We start from the raw sequence: 15586 nt of genomic DNA, 5'->3' as shown, positions 1-15586 counted from the left end.
GGAACTGGCCCCATTGAGCTGTCTGCAATTGCAACTTTAAATCCCTGACATACTGGAGTGTTCAAATTTCAAAAGTTCCCCTAACATCAGGGGATGATGGGATTGCCTTGAAACTTGGTGTCCATGGGGACACATGGGTAAGCTGTCATGGGACCAAAGGATAGGTTTCTAACGTGCAAATTGACGTAGTTGTAGAATGGGACTTGATTTGGGGTGAGTTAAAAAGTTTAAGCCGCGCCAAAAATCAGGGGATGATGGGATTTGCTTGCAACTTAGCGTGCATGTGGACACATGGATAAGCTCTCATGGTGCCGAGTTTGAGGTTTCTAACATGCAAATTGACGGAGCTATCCCAAGGGGTGTGAATGGGGTGCCCGATTTTCATAAATTCCCCAAAAATCAGGGGATGATGGGATTGCCTTGAAACTTGGCGTCCATATGGACACGTGGATAAGCTATCATGGTGCCGACTTTGGGGTTTCAAACATGCAAATTGACGTAGTTGTAGAATGGGACAATTTGGGGTGAGTTAAGCCATGCCAAAAATCAGGGGATGATGGGATTTGCTTGCAACTTGGCGTGCATGTGGACACATGGATAAGCTCTCATGGTGCCAAGTTTGAGGTTTCTAACATGCAAATTGACGGAGCTATCCCAAGGGGTGTGAATGGGGTGCCCGATTTTCATAAATTCGCCAAAAATCAGGGGATGATGGGATTGCCTTGAAACTTGGCGTGCATGTGGACACGTGGATAAGCTATCATGGTGCTGAGTTTGAGGTTTCTAACGTGCAAATTGACGGAGCTATCTAAAGGGGTGTGAATTAGGGTTATGGGTGGTGCGTTAGAGGGTAGAGCCGCGCCAAAAATCAGGGGATGATGGGATTTGCTTGCAACTTGGCGTGCATGTGGACACATGGATAAGCTGCCCTGGTGCCGAGTTTGAGGTTTCTAACATGCAAATTGACGGAGCTATCCCAAGGGGTGTGAATGGGGTGCCCGATTTTCAAAAATTCGCCAAAAATCAGGGGATGATGGGATTGCCTTGAAACTTGGCGTGTGTGTGTATACGCCCATGAGGTGTCATGGTGCCAAACGTGAGGTTTCTAACTTCAACGGAAAAAAAGTTGTTTACTTTTTTAGCTTTCAATGCAAGCCTATGGGGGGGGCAAAAACGGAGCTCCGGATCCGGATCCGGAGCTCCGAGCGGAGCGGAGCGGAAGTGGGCGGAGCGGGGGCGGAGCGGAGCGACCCGCTCCGGAAAATGGCGGATCTGCAAGTGAAGCGGAGCGGGGGGTCCGTGCACACCCCTAGTTAATACAGATGAGGATTCTGACAAGCTGATTTAGAAGTGGGAAGAGTTCTTTTATTGTCAAGAAACACTTACTGTAACTCATCAACTCAGGGATCTACCAATAAAAATCCCAATCTTCTTATTCCTGCTCTGAACTTCCACTTAGGGAAAGGAAACATGATAACATATGTGGAGCAAGCACCATTGGTCTATCACCTCTCCTGGCCATTGACCTTTAGTGTCATGGAATCTTCACAAACATTCTAACATCTCAGTTCTAACATCAAGGGCTGGAGAGGAACAAAGATTCGACCCAAAATCTGTGACATTGACATTTGGAGGTAAACCTTTTCATGAAATAGTTCATCCCATAATGTTGTTTCTTTTAATAATTTTGCCGATTCCCCAGCATGTTTACTGGGAAGTAAATCCCACTGAATTCAATGGGGCTTGCTTCTGATTAGACCTACATAAGGCTGCACTGTCCTGTCTCTGATTCCTTTCCCTGCTCTTCACTAAAAACGCTATGGGATGCCTTTTAAAACGTTAGGTCTGCTTTTGAATAAAACATCTTTTTTCACACACACGCACACATTGCATTCATATATATATATATATATATATATATATGAATGAAATCTAACTGTAAAAATGTTTTTTTCTGACAGTTCAGGTTTTGAATATCATTGCATGGAATAGTACCCTGTGATTTTATATTTTTTAACAAGTCCACTTCAACAATTGCCCTTTCTTTGGTGGAATATTTAACACTGCATTTCTTGAATAAAATGACCTGCTGAAGGAAAGTTCTGCTCACTCTTTGATGTAGATCTGGGCAGGGAGCCTGTGGCCCTCCAGCACAGACTCCAGTTCCCATCACCCCCAGTCAGCATGGCCAATGGTTAGGGTTGATGGGAATTGGAGTCCAACGATATCTGGCAGGCTACAGGACCCCATCTCTGCTGTAGATATTCAAGTGCTGTGCACTATAATGGTGACCTCCCAATGAGTGGCAAAGGAGGCAGCCATTTTTAAAAATGACAGTAGCCATTTTGAATTCCCTCCCATTAAAAAATCACCTCAGAACAGTGATTTCTCTGGGGGGGGGGAAACAAAATGAGAGCTGCACTAATTCTCTTTCCCCACAAAAGAATTTCATTACACCCCAGAGAGATAGCCAAAACAAAACAATTGGTTTTGAGTGGATGAAATGGCTGAGGAGCCATCCTTGTCAATTTGGGATAGCCCTACAGTGTACAGGCGTAAGGGACAAATGATGGCTAAATGGTGTAGCTTCCCTGATGGAAATGTATGTTCAAATTGGCTTGGGGAATGGCATCACATGAACATAGGACCGGGAGGAGTTGTGCACTGGAAATGGGGGACCGAAGGAAGCTTCTGTGCCCAGAGGACACCAAGTGCTCATTCAGTGTACCCTGTAAAGGATCTGCAGGTAGGTGAGCTGTAGAACAGATGGGGGTGGGGGTGGGGGCAAAGTAGGCAGTGAACTAAACAGCAGGGGCTTGAGGAGAGGAGGCTGGATAAAAAGAGGGCAAGGGCAATATAAGAGTGACAGAGTAGTGCCAACTCCATGTTTGGGGGACTCTTGGGCAAGATGCTCTCAGAGCTGTTTGCCCCCCCCCCAACCATCTTCTCTTCATTGTGGCCCATGTGCTTGCCCTCTCCCTGGGCCCAATGCACACCACTGCCCAGAGGAAGAGGACAAGGGGACTTGTCCTCTCCAAGCTCACGTGCTTGGAGAGGACAAGTCAATTTGCAATGATGATGGGGAAAGAGGAAAAGCAGGTCTGCGTGGGAGGGGGGCAGGCTGTGGGCCATGGCATGTGCCCAACAATGCCAACCCCCTGATGCTGACCCTGCTAAGTGGGAAGTGGAGCTAGTGGCAATCTTGCAAGGTCTACAGACAGAAAAGGCCATGTCTTGTTGTCAGGAAGGTCATACACATCCCCCTCCACACCCACACAAAACAAAGGGTCTTTGAAGGTTGTGGGCTAAGCAAGGGAACTAGGGATGCTATAGGACTGGCATCCACAAAGCAAAAGGATGAAACAAGGAAGGGACAGGGATGGAGCCTTGATTTGAACCAGCAAGCCAGATCTTTGGCTGCAGGGCATTAGCTGAAAATATTTGAAGAATGAAGGTTCCAATCTTATGCACACTTACTTGGGAGTAGAGCCAATTGAATTTAGTGGAGGTAGAGCTTTTCTACAAAAGGCTGTTCATCGACCGCATCTACTTTTGAATTCATTGCACAACTGAGATCCAAGCATGACACAAGAAGCATTTCTGTTCCTGCTTTTTTAGTATATGACCTCTAGGTGTCACTGTAGCATAGCAGAATACAGAAGAGGGAATCATGCTTTCTTTTACCATTAGAAATAATACCCCATCTTTCCTGCTATAAAAAAACAACTCACAGAAAGTGCTGTTTACAAATAGAAGACAAGGTCACAACATCATCTAAAGAACCCATAACAATCATGAGTAGGGAATGACGAGTGTAAACATGCATTCGATTAAGTGACACATATGCAAGCAAATCAATGTTTATTGTTCCGTATGCATGTATTAACTTTGGTAGTTGTTAATATGTTTGTGGTGTCTGTGTTCTTCCAGAAAGATGGGATAGTGTGGGGAGCTGATCACACATCCAGATTTGGAGAAGGAGGGGGCATGCATCCCCTACCATTCTGGTCTTCTACTGTAGAGATTAACTCTGGGGACTTGTCTCATCCATCCTAGGCTTTTCTGTATGCAATAGAGGTAAAAGAATAAACCCTTGCAAAAAAGAGCAAACATCATACCCTGTGACAGGCTACACATAACAATTAACTTCTGGATCTGTAAAGTAAGCTCATCCATATGTTCTGTGGTTTTCCGGACTCTTTCCAATTACTGTCAATGCAGTCTTGCAAGTAAGTTGACATTCTCTACTAGACTTCAAAATGTTACATACCCTGTCCATCCAGGGATCTAACATATGTTAATTATTTGTGTCTGAAAAGAAAAATTAACCAGTTGTCTTCCAATTTACAAATCCTCCTTTGATTTAATGCTTTATGTTTGTATGTTCTGTTTTTTAGAATTTTAAATTTTGTATACTCATTTTTATCTTAATTTCAGAATTTCTATAAACCGCCCAGAGAGCCCTGGCTATGGGAGCGGTATATAAGTGCAATAAATAAATAAATAAATAAATAGGTCACCAAGAGACAATTCTTATTAATCACAGGTGACTATGGAGCTCCTTTGTTCAAAGGCAGGGAGTCTCCCTAGACCGGGGGTAGGCAACTTCGGGTGTTCCAGGGGTCAATGTCCAGCCTCTGGGGCCACACTGATGCCACCTCAACACCTGCAGCAGCAAAAGAATTCCTGGTTTGCCACTGAAATTTGATGGCAAACCTCTGCTTTTTAGCTTGAAAACAAAGTACATTTGGCACTTTTGAGTCTCCAGAGTGAAGCCTTCTCCAATTTGGTACCTGCCAGATGTTTTGGACTTCAACTCCCATTAAGCCCCAGCCATCGTGGCAATGGTCAGGAATGTTGGGAGTTCTAGTCCAAACCATCTGGAGGGCACCAGGCTGGGGAAGGTTCAGATATCGGTTCGCTGCCCAATTTCGCTACTAATTTCTTTGTCGCAGCACTGCCAAACTTCAGTGGTGCGAGGGCAACAGCAGGGATGGTGGGGGCCACATTCAAGGTCATAGGGGGTGCATGTTGCCCACCCCTGCCCTAGACAATCTCTCATTCCCTCCTGCCCTCTCTGACTTTCCAGGATTTGGTTATAGGATCAGTATAAGGAGACAGGAAGCTGCTTTATATTGAATCAGACCATTGGTCCATCAAGCCCAATATTATTGACACTGAGTGGCAGCTGTTTTCCAGGATTTCAGGTAGGAATCGTTCCCAGCCCTCCCTGGCAATGCTGGGGATTGAACCTGGACCTTCTGCACACAAAGCAGGTACTCTCCACTAAGGTGGTTTCTACACCAGCCCGATAATTCGGGCTGGTCACGGCTGAGTCCTTGTGTGCCCAGTTGATGCACAGGGACTTCCAGGGGCAGGGGGGATGGACAAGGGCTTTCCCAGGGATAAAGAAACCCTGGGAAAACCCAATTCTTCCTGCGGTCTCAGGATCATCCCAAGACTGTGGGAGGTGTGGATGCCTGTCCTGCCCGGTGCTGCGCTTACTTGCAAGTAAGTGCACCAGCAGAAATGAGCACAGAGCCATGCAGTATAGCTCTGTGCCCATCAGGGGAGGGGGGCAGCAATTTTGCCACTCCTGGGATGGCAGGGACGATTTTGAAGTTTTTCTTTTTTTTTAAAAAAAACTAAGGCTGTGTTCTGCTCCGATTTGGATCGCGAATCCGGAGCAAACTGACCCAATCCACCTCTGCCAAAGGGGGATCTGGATTGGGTCGGGGAAGCTGCAGATTGAGGCGAAGCGGTTCGCCTCCATCTGGAGCTCCGAACACAGGTAAGAGGGGGAGGGGAGCTCACCTGGCGCTGCTGCAGTCCACGTGGCGATGGCAGCAGAGCCAGGTAAGGTGGCGGGGGGGAGGGGAGCTCACCTGCCTCAGTCATGGTCGGGTGTTGGCTTCAACTGAGGGCCAGGCCTCAAGCTGGTAGAGGAGGCCATGGCCTGCTCTTTTGGTTTGAGGCCTGGCCCTCAGTTGAAGCCGGTGCCGGACTGTGATGGAGGCAGGTAAGTTTCAGGGGGGAGGGGGCTTACCCGGCTCCGCTGCCTGCCACAGAGACAAGTAAGTAGGGAAGGGGGGGGGGGAAATCTCGATTTGCTCCTCCAGATCTTGCTCCGTGGAGCGGAGCGGGGGAGGATCGGATCGGGCCATGAATTGTTTTGGGGGGGTCTGTGCACAGCCCTAAAAAAAACAAAAACAAAAACTTACATTTTCAGTGGAGTGGGGTCTCGTGCTTGCGTGGCCAGCCCCACTGCTTAAAAACAACAACTCCCAAACCCTCCCAGGACTAAACCCTCATCATTCCCAGCTAGGGGATGCTGGGAGATGTAATCCAACACATCTGGAGGGCACCAGGATAGGGAAGGCTGAGCCAATCATAGGAATATAGGCAGCTGCCTTATCCTGAGTCAGATGTTTGATCCATTGAGCCCAGTATTTTTGACACTGACTGGCAGCAATGGCTCTCCAGGGTTTCAGGCAGGACTCTTTCCTAGTCCTAATTGGAGATGCCGGGGATTGAACTGGGGACCTTCTGCATGCAAAGCAGGTGCTCTGCCACTGAGCCACAGCCCCTTTCTCCATCAACATGTTTCCCATGGTGGTCAACTAAATGCCTCTGGGAAGCCCACAAGCAATGGCCTTCTTCCTCTCTACAGCAATTGATATTCAGAGGCATTATGTGTCTGAGCTTAGAAGTCCCACTGATGAATAGCCATGGTGAATAGCCATTGATATACACCTACTCACCATGATTTTGTTTAATCCCCTTTCAAAACCATCTATGCTAGTGGCTGGCACCACATCCTGTGCCCATTGGATTCCATAAATAGATTATATATTTCCATAGGTTGTTCATTCTAAATTATGACCGATCCTTGCTGCCGCTCTCTCTCCGGCAGAACCCTTGTCAGTTTTTCCAATATGCTGTCTCTTCTTCTTCTTCTTCTTCTTCTTCTTCTTCTTCTTCTTCTTCTTCTTCTTCTTCTTCTTCTTCCTTCTCTTTCAAATGCACTTTCATTTCTGGCAGCAGCACACACATTTCTCTCTGTATGGAAAGGAATCACATTCTTTTGCTGAATCTCCATAACTGTAAATGGAGCCTCCTAATTAACTAATGGGCACCCATCCACTCGACTTTCAAAGAAATGCCATTTCAAGTATCACGCTGTAAATTTCACAAATTGCTTCACGGAATAAGTCCCCAGGTCCACCAACCATCCTTTCATGACCGTGCACATTTATGCAAATGCTGCTAATGCAATCTCATTTCAAATATGCAAATCTGCTTTTGGCCCCAGCTGCTGAACAAGTTGCCCACCCCCTGAGAGGGAACATCCCTCCTCAATTCAAACCCTCAAAGTGTGCAATTTTCAAAAGGATGTATATTCTTCTTCTGCTAAAACCTGGGGGCATGTGTGCCGAACGCTGTTGCAAAGACTGACCCCAATATGGGTTATTACAAAAGGGGAACAACTCCAGACGTCTGTGACAGCCTTTTCTCTTCAATTTAATTATAGAAACATTAGTGCAGGCAATTAGAGACAACAAAGGAATGGAGGGAATGCAGATAGAAGAATACAGGAAATAGAGCTCAAAGTTTCTCTTTTATACATTTATTTTTTAAAAAAATCTTAAAAACTAAACCTCAGGGTATGTCTAAATTAGCTGGTTTCCATGCAATTGGTACCTGGAAATATTATGAATGGCTTTTGAAGCCCATACTTAATTTTTTTTGCAGTCCATTCTAATTAGTGCTCTGCTTCCAGTGCTCTTCGCATGAAAGTTAGGACATTATTAAACAACAGAAGCCATCCTTCCCACAGTGCCTGTTGCTTCTGTTTGGAAAGAAATAACTAGAAAAATTAGTTGATTTTCTACCATGCCATAGGCATCTTTTCAATTTCTCCTCCTATATATGTTCTCTGACTGCACAACTCTGGAAACTTTGTGGGAAATGCAGAGCTCCGGATCCAGATATGGATCCACTGCGGACCGGACCGGACTGGAGGCGGATCATCCCAAAGTGGAGCGGACCTGATCCGAAAGTTGCGGCTTGCGATCCAGAGCGGATCGGCGGGGGGGGGGGGGGCTCCTGCCTCTTATATACTGCTTCCATACCACTTTCATAGTGCTATATCCTGCTTGGTGTAGATCTGGCCACTGTCTCTCAGACTAACCTAATTCTTAGGGATGTTGTGAATATAAAATGGAGAGGAGGAAGAGGATCATGTAAGCTGCCATGGGTTCCTTGCAAGAGAAAAAAAAGTGGGATATAAATGTAATAATAAATAAAATAATAAATATGGGGATAATAATGGAGACCTACTTACAGTGCTGTTGGAAAGGTTGTTGAGATAATATGTGTGTGACACTCTGAACACACAGATGCACTATAGAATTGTGGTTACTGAACCACCATGATATAATGGTTAAACTAATGTTGGATTCAGCGCATGGAGACTTAGGTTCAAATCCCTGCTCAGCTAGAAAATTTCTGGGTGACCTTGAGCCAGTCACTATTTCTCATCATAACCTACCTCACAGGGTTGTTGTAATGGTATATGGGGAAAATCATATATGTAACCATGAACTCTTTTGAGGGAGGATACACTAAATCCAAGTTTGACAATTTAAATCTAAGGAATCCTCAAAGAATAACAGGTGCCTGTCTAGAAATGGCCACCAAAAATCAGATATATGGAGCTTATTGCTTTACAACACTTACATGAGCTTGCTTTTAACGTTCTAGTTTATACCTGATTAAGGCTGCAGACTGACCTGGGAATAAACTTCAGTGAACATGGTGAAAATTCCAAGGAAACATACCATGAGGATTGCACTGCACAATACACATTGACCTCAAGAAATGGACATTATTATCTTAAGAAACACAACGACCTCTATAGATGAATGCTATCATCTTCTCTAATACTGCTTGGCAAAATTCAGGTTTGGTGGAGGCTGTGCAAAGGATCAGTCTGTACTGACCTAATGTGGTGGGTGGAAGAAATTAGGTTATAAATCTAATATAATATATAGTTGGTTTTGCAGTAAATGTTTTATTATTCCATTTAGTGTTTTATGAAGACTTTTATGGGGAATCACACTATTTATGGGATTATTTTATCCAGTTATCTTTGCTGTTTATTTTTTTTTTTACTTTTCACTACTACTGTTGTAATTTGTATTTCATCTTTTAACACAATGATCAATGACCAAGTCTCTGGTAAATATATATGTAAGTGTTAGTCCATGAAAACCTTTACTGTAAATTATTGTTCTCTCCAAGCATACAGAAGAGATTAGGCTGTCTCCCACTCCCTGCGATTAAATGCATTGTTATAACAACTTTGCAGGATGCTGATTGCTTTAACAATGTAACTAAATAACTCTCCAACCTTGCAGAACATAATTGCTTTCCCCATCTTGGAAAGTGATGAGAGATTATGGTTTCTGTAACAGAGCACAGAACTAGTGGAGTGCTTAAGAGAAGGAGGTATGTACCAGCAGTTCAAATATCACCTTAGTGGTAAACTCCTTAGGAGTGGCCTTAAACTAGCCACTGACTGGGTTTGTGTGGTCACCGCAGCCCACAGTGGATTATTTAAGTCACAGTGGACTGTGGTGCACACCGGCTGCCATTTTGAATATGCAAGGCATGGTGGTTGATTGCCGAGGTTTGTCGTGTTGCACAAACCAGGGTGTCTTGGGTTATGCGAGGGTTAAACAACCCTCGTATAATTCTTGAACAACTCATGGGTCTGGAATCTCCTAGCCTCTGCCATCCATGTATAATATGAAACTAAAGCCATCCTACCTAGAGAGTCATTGTAAGGATTACTAAAATGATGTAAGTGAAGGAGTTAGAAGAACACAGCATAAAAACTGGCGGCAGAATCCAATAGAGTGCTTACACCCCCACTGATTCTTGTGTCCCCCACAGGTTCTGTTGCAGAAGTGGTGGGCTCCATTGATTCCATTAATGCTTCACAAAGGAAGCCCCGAAATGAGTGGAAATGCTTGTTTCTGGATGAGGACAGGTTGGCAGAGTTCTCTTATGTGAGCTCCGCTGACCTGCCCTATTCCAGAAATGAGTGTTTTCGCTCCTTTCTGTTTACCCCCTGGAAGTGATAAATCTCTGTTTCGCATGCAGTGGGCACCACTTATAGATTGGAGTCAGTGCAACGCAGGAGAATCGGTGGGGCATAAGCGCCCCGTTAGATTCTGTCCTAGGTTTCATTATCATTAGAATGAGCTGCACCGACGTTAAATAAATGTTGTCCTTGTGAGCTTAGGTCAAGTAAAAGGAAACTCATACCACACAGTTTTGAGTTGTGGAAACTGGTAAAATCTGTCAGGAAGTAAGCACTGTAGAGCAGGGAGATTCCCTCAGGGGTTATCGGTCTCTGCTCTGTTCAAGTGTCAGTGAAAGTCAGACAGGGAAATCTACTTTGATGATGATGATGATGATGATTGAGAAACAGCATTCTTCCACACCCAGGTCCCACCTCGAACCCCAATCTCTTCATTTTTATTCCTCTTCTTCTCTTTCTTCTTTTCTCACTCTCTGGTTTTCTCTTGCTACTCTCCTCATGCAGGCTAGTCAGGCCTTTACTATCCTCTCCCCACACTCCATTTAGGTTCCAACTTAATACCTTCCTGTTTCCAAATGCTTTTAATAGTTAATGCTGCTGGTTTTTAAAATGTATTCCAGCTTTTGAATGTTTTTAATAGTTAATGCTATGTGTGTTTCTTGTTGTCATTTTAATTTTTGAAATATTTTAATTGCTTTTTTGTTCCTCTTAAGTTGCCTTGGAAGCTGGCCAAAATGCAATTCCTAAATGTGAAAAATCAATAAATAACAAGTAGCAAACATTTTGGCACTGCCTGCTAAGGGGCTGCCTTCACGGTGCTGAGTTGGCACCATTCCTCCACCAAACCATGCGGGGGAAGCAGTGCAAGCTTTCCAGCAGGCATTAGATTCACTTTTCCTTACCCCCACCCCCCGGTGACTTCCGGCGACCAATGGGAGGTTGCCTTCTGCCTGACACAGTGCCGGAACAAGGACAGATGGCGGAGGAGCTGCGCTGACCTCAATCGGGCGGAAAAGCTGGGGCAAGTCCCTGCCTTTTCTGCTGCACATCTTGTGCTTGACATTCCCTACTCATGGTTGTTTATGGGTTCTCTAGATGACGATGTAACCCTCCAATTTCGTTTATGTCTAACCAAGCACTTTCGACAAGTTTTTTTTAAGAGCAGGGAAAATGCGTCATTTCATTGTGAAAATGAAAGAGAGCACAATCATTTGTGCTATTCCACTATAATACAGTGCCACCTAGAGGTTGTGGAAAGCTGGAAATGCTCCTTGTGTAGTGCTCAGCTCTCAGTGCTGGGACGAAACTGGAAGTAGATACAGCAGAATAAGAGTCGATTAAAAGCCTCATGTAGAAAAGCTGAGGTGCTGTGAGAAAGTAGACTCATTAAGGGAGGGACCCATTACGGGTGTCTTGCCCAAGGGCCCTCCAAAACCTGGAGCTAGCACTGTATGTTCCTATGACGGCTGGGACAGAGCACAGTGGCAGGCCACAGGTTGTGCATGCAGAAGGTCCTAGGTTTGATCCTTGGCATCTTCAATTATTTGGATGACCTTATACAAGTACTCTTTCTCAGCTTCTCCTCTCCCAAATCTGCAATACGGGGATAATAATCAGTTGTGCAGCAGAGGGAAGAATGCAGGAGAGTGCAGCTCTTGGTGCTGATGTCATCTGCTGGAGCACCTGGACTCCCCTGTGAATGAGGTGATAGTGAGGCTTTCAAGTTTTACTATGGTTCATGACAGATTAGCATAGGGCTTTACTACATCAGGCTTTAACCTGTACCTTTACTGAGGCTTCTGCTTCTGGATTTGTTGTAGAATTAAGATTGGCATCTTTACATGTGCTTTTCTTTCTCTGCCTTTCTGTGTGTTCATTACATAACCAGTAGGTAGCGATGTGGTATAGCAGAGTTGCACAAATGCACAAGGTTTGTATAATGCCATTGAGAAAATACCAACTTCCCTCATTAGGAAAAAGTCTAATGAGGTAAATGGTTGCAAAGCATGGGAGAAGCTCTGGAGGATGATGACGGTATGTAAAGGACCCACAAACTACTGTGACTGAGGAATCATGAGTGCACAATGAAAGCCTCAGGTAAAAAATCTCATAGCGTAGAGTTGGGGAGGGGGGAATCAAGCAGTGTTTGAATACTTCCTTTTTTTAAATGGGGTTCCTACCTCAAGCTAGAAGTTTCAGTGGAAGTTTCAGTGGGAACACTTCTTTGCAAGATTGATTGCATTTTTAATTAAGAAATAAAGATTGCATTTCAGCCGGCTGATGAATATCTTTCATTAAAGCTCAATGTGTTCAGTCAGAAATAAGCACTACTAAATTCAATGAAGTTTATTCCCAGGTAACTAGGTTTAGGATTACAGTTGCATCAATCCTAATAAATTGAGTAATAAATAAATAAATTAAAAATGGGGTGGAGGCAGGGTAGGAGGGGAGGAAATCCGAAAACCACAGTTCAGTAATACCTTTATTATAGAAACTTATCCTACAGTGCAGACCTCACGGCTGCAAGATCTGGCCCATTTTTAAAACTTTTATGTTTCTTCCCTTGTCCCTGCCTTTATGTCAGCTACCCCAATGAAGAGTTCTGCAGAACCTGAAAACTTGCACATTTTTTGTGGTGCTTGGGTTCATCCGATTAAAGATAGTTGCATACCTGTGGATTTTGGTTGCCTAGATGGGTATTTTGGTGTCCCCAGCCTCCTGCACTGATGTGACTTTTTTTTTTTACTCTCGGACCAGCACATCCATTTTAAAAAATAAATAAATTGGGTGTTATGTTCTGTGCAGTGCTGCTCCTTGGTGTGTGATTCTCCTGAAGCCCTCCTGCACTTCAAAAATTTACCACTACATTACTGAGACCAATACGGACCTTACACTGTTGTTGAAGTTAATCAGTGGGGGCTGGTGGCTCTGATTGTGGTCTGGCTGTGAATCCATACTGGGTTCAGTCGGAACCAGCCAGAGTTCTAAAGGAGCTATCCAAGGTGCTGAATTTGTCCCTCAAATGGGTGCAGACCCTTGGCTAGCTCCTTGTCCCCATTTGGGGGATAAGGTCCAGCCCCTTAGATAGCTCCTTTCGAGGCCTGGCTGGTTCTGACTGAAACCCAGAATGGATGCACAGCCCCACCGCAATCACAGCCACCAGCCTCTCCAGAAAGTGTTTTTGAAACGCCTCTTGTGCCTTCACCATCCATCCATCCTGCAGGCTGTGGAGAAAGGAACAGATATGCCTGCCCTCAGGGCTGGCGAGCTGGGTGGCCGCACGGGGCGGCGAGCTGAGTGGGGCGCCAACCTCACACCGCCACCAGGCCCCCGAAAACCTTCTGGTAGCCCTGTAAAGGTGACCACAAGAGGCGGGCAGGACACCAAAGGCACGCCTCGCCCAGGGCGCTTTTTATCCAAAGGCCGGCCCTGCCTCCTTGCCTGCCTGCCCTGTGTTCAGGAAGGATCTTTATCTCTAGCCTCCCCCCACCCCCCACGCCTCACGGCCCTCCCGTCAATCATCTTCTTTCGGTGTCTCGTTTCTTTGTGTCCTCCCGTTCCCGCCCACCGGCCTGAGTTTCTCTCCCCTGGGAATGGAATCCGCGCAGCGCGCATTCCTGAGCCGGCGGAGGGGCTGCTGGGACTTGTTTTGGCTCAGGCCACCTCCAGTTCTTCACTCAAAAGCAAATCTCTGCCTGCCTGCCTGCCTGCCTGCCTCCACTTTCCCGCCTGGGGTGGGCGGCTGCCGCTGACTGCTCCCGCCAGGTGTGTGCGTGCGTGTGAGTGTGCAAGGGATGAGTAGGCGAGAGCAGGAGTGAGAGGGGGAGGGGGCTAAAAGGGAGGAGGGAAAGGCAAGGAAAGCAAAGGAAAGAAGGCGAGGCCTAATAAACAGAGTCGGAGGGGAAAGTTGGCAAGCGCCTGCGCTGCTCCTGCTGGCTTGGGAGTTTGCTCGCCGTGGAATTAGCCCGTCAGCTAAGAGGTTCAAGGTAATAGTCCTCATGGTTCAAGCAGGACGCGAGGATTTCCGCGAGGAAACAGTGTGCTTGTGTGTCTGCGTAGGCACACTTCAGCTGTGAATGTTTTCTGACCAGCTGGAAGAACTTTATTATGGCAGCGTGAGGATGGATGTGTCCCCGGATCTTTCTGTAACTAAACTGAAATCATGGCATATTCTACCCCCTTTTTATTCCTGCCTCCATTTCCTTTGTAAAGTGTCTTGTGCATTTTTAGATAGATATTGTTTTATTTCTGTGTGTGGTACTTAATTTTCAAAATGACTGAGAGAGGTGATGGGGCCCAGATTTGCTTGGAGAAGTACCCCGTCTGCCCTGAAAGGTGGTGGTGGGAATCATCTCTTGTTAGTACTGTGCAGGAGAGGTACTCTGCATGTGGTCAATTATAATGTCATTTAATTTCTTTACAAGTGAATAGGCCGAGGACTGGCTTTAGGTCTACATTTGGGGGAGAAGCCCTGTGACCCCCCGATTTAAATTAAGGCTAGCTTTGGTTCTAAGTCCCATTAAGCTGCTGATGCCATGCTGTATGCCTTCAACACCCACACACGGATCTGAGCTTGGCCAAAGGGAATAGTTGAGCAGTGGAGTATTTAAGGTGGGGCTGGAGGTGAAAGGTGGTGTTATTGTCGTGCCATTAAATAACATTTTTCCCTTTCCTTTGAACATTTGTGCAATGTGTAAGCCTCTTTAGGCGGTGTGTACTTTGGACATGCAGCATAGTAAGGGAGAGATGCCTGGGGACAAAACAAGAAAAGAGGAGTCTGGATGCTTAGAAATGAAAAGAAGCATAGTCCATGCCATTAACAATTAGTTAATGAAAGAGAAGGGAAAGATTGCACTGTATTAGTAACACCACCACCACCACAGCCTTTATGTGCTCTGTTGCTAGCTGAACATATCACTGAAAAGTGAGTTGGCCCAGGGATGCATACAGTGACTGAGGAGGATCCAGGGAGAAGAATTCACGAAAGTAGACTTTTTTTTAATCCTTGGCTGGTATTACCTTTGACTCTCCAGCATGACAGGTAAGGTAGTATTAGTGGTGCAGCTAGGACTGGGCATGGGGCCAAAGTCTAGGCCTGCTGCTCTCTGGGTGGTCATTTGGGGGTGTGATTTAGGGGCAGCCCCCAAATGACCACCCAGAGAGCGGCAGGTAATGTGCGCATCAGGGCAGTGGAAATAAACTCCATTTTATTCCTGTAGTCATGAAGGTGCTACAATTTTAAGAGTTTAAAATGCAAAACTGCACATGCTCAGTGTTGTTGTTTTTTTAAAAAAAATATCAAGATTGGCAAACAGTTTTGTAGATGTTGTTTTAATTGTATTGACAATGTAAAAGCAGTTGTAAAGCAAGGAGTGTGTGTGTGTGTGTGTGTGTGTGTGTTACTTGTATGCTTCAGCAATATGCATGGACTTCTAAAGCCACTCTTTTCTCCCCAGCCATAAGACCATTAAGTTTAGA

At 45.5% G+C, this 15586-nt stretch overlaps 2 protein-coding genes across 5 annotated transcripts in view; one reads left to right on the top strand and one right to left on the bottom strand.

The window, feature by feature from the left end:
- Nucleotides 1-15586, bottom strand: part of CDC42EP1 (CDC42 effector protein 1) — a 258720-nt gene that overhangs the window by 65403 nt on the left and 177731 nt on the right. The gene's annotated exons all lie outside the window — the stretch shown is intronic.
- CARD10 (caspase recruitment domain family member 10) overlaps nucleotides 13752-15586 on the top strand; it is a 52327-nt gene continuing 50492 nt past the window's right edge. For 3 of the 4 annotated variants that reach the window (XM_063133497.1, XM_063133499.1, XM_063133495.1), the window contains exon 1: nucleotides 13752-13873. The gene's annotated coding sequence lies outside the window, so the exon portion shown is untranslated. Of the gene's footprint in view, nucleotides 13874-14009; nucleotides 14095-15586 lie in introns of those variants that run through there. The other variant, XM_063133496.1, reaches the window with a different exon arrangement.

This window comes from Elgaria multicarinata, chromosome 9 (genome assembly GCF_023053635.1).
Source record: "Elgaria multicarinata webbii isolate HBS135686 ecotype San Diego chromosome 9, rElgMul1.1.pri, whole genome shotgun sequence".
Taxonomy (NCBI): domain Eukaryota; kingdom Metazoa; phylum Chordata; class Lepidosauria; order Squamata; family Anguidae; genus Elgaria; species Elgaria multicarinata.
Note: the sequence above shows the minus strand (reverse complement) of the source record. Positions and strands in the feature narration are given on the sequence as shown.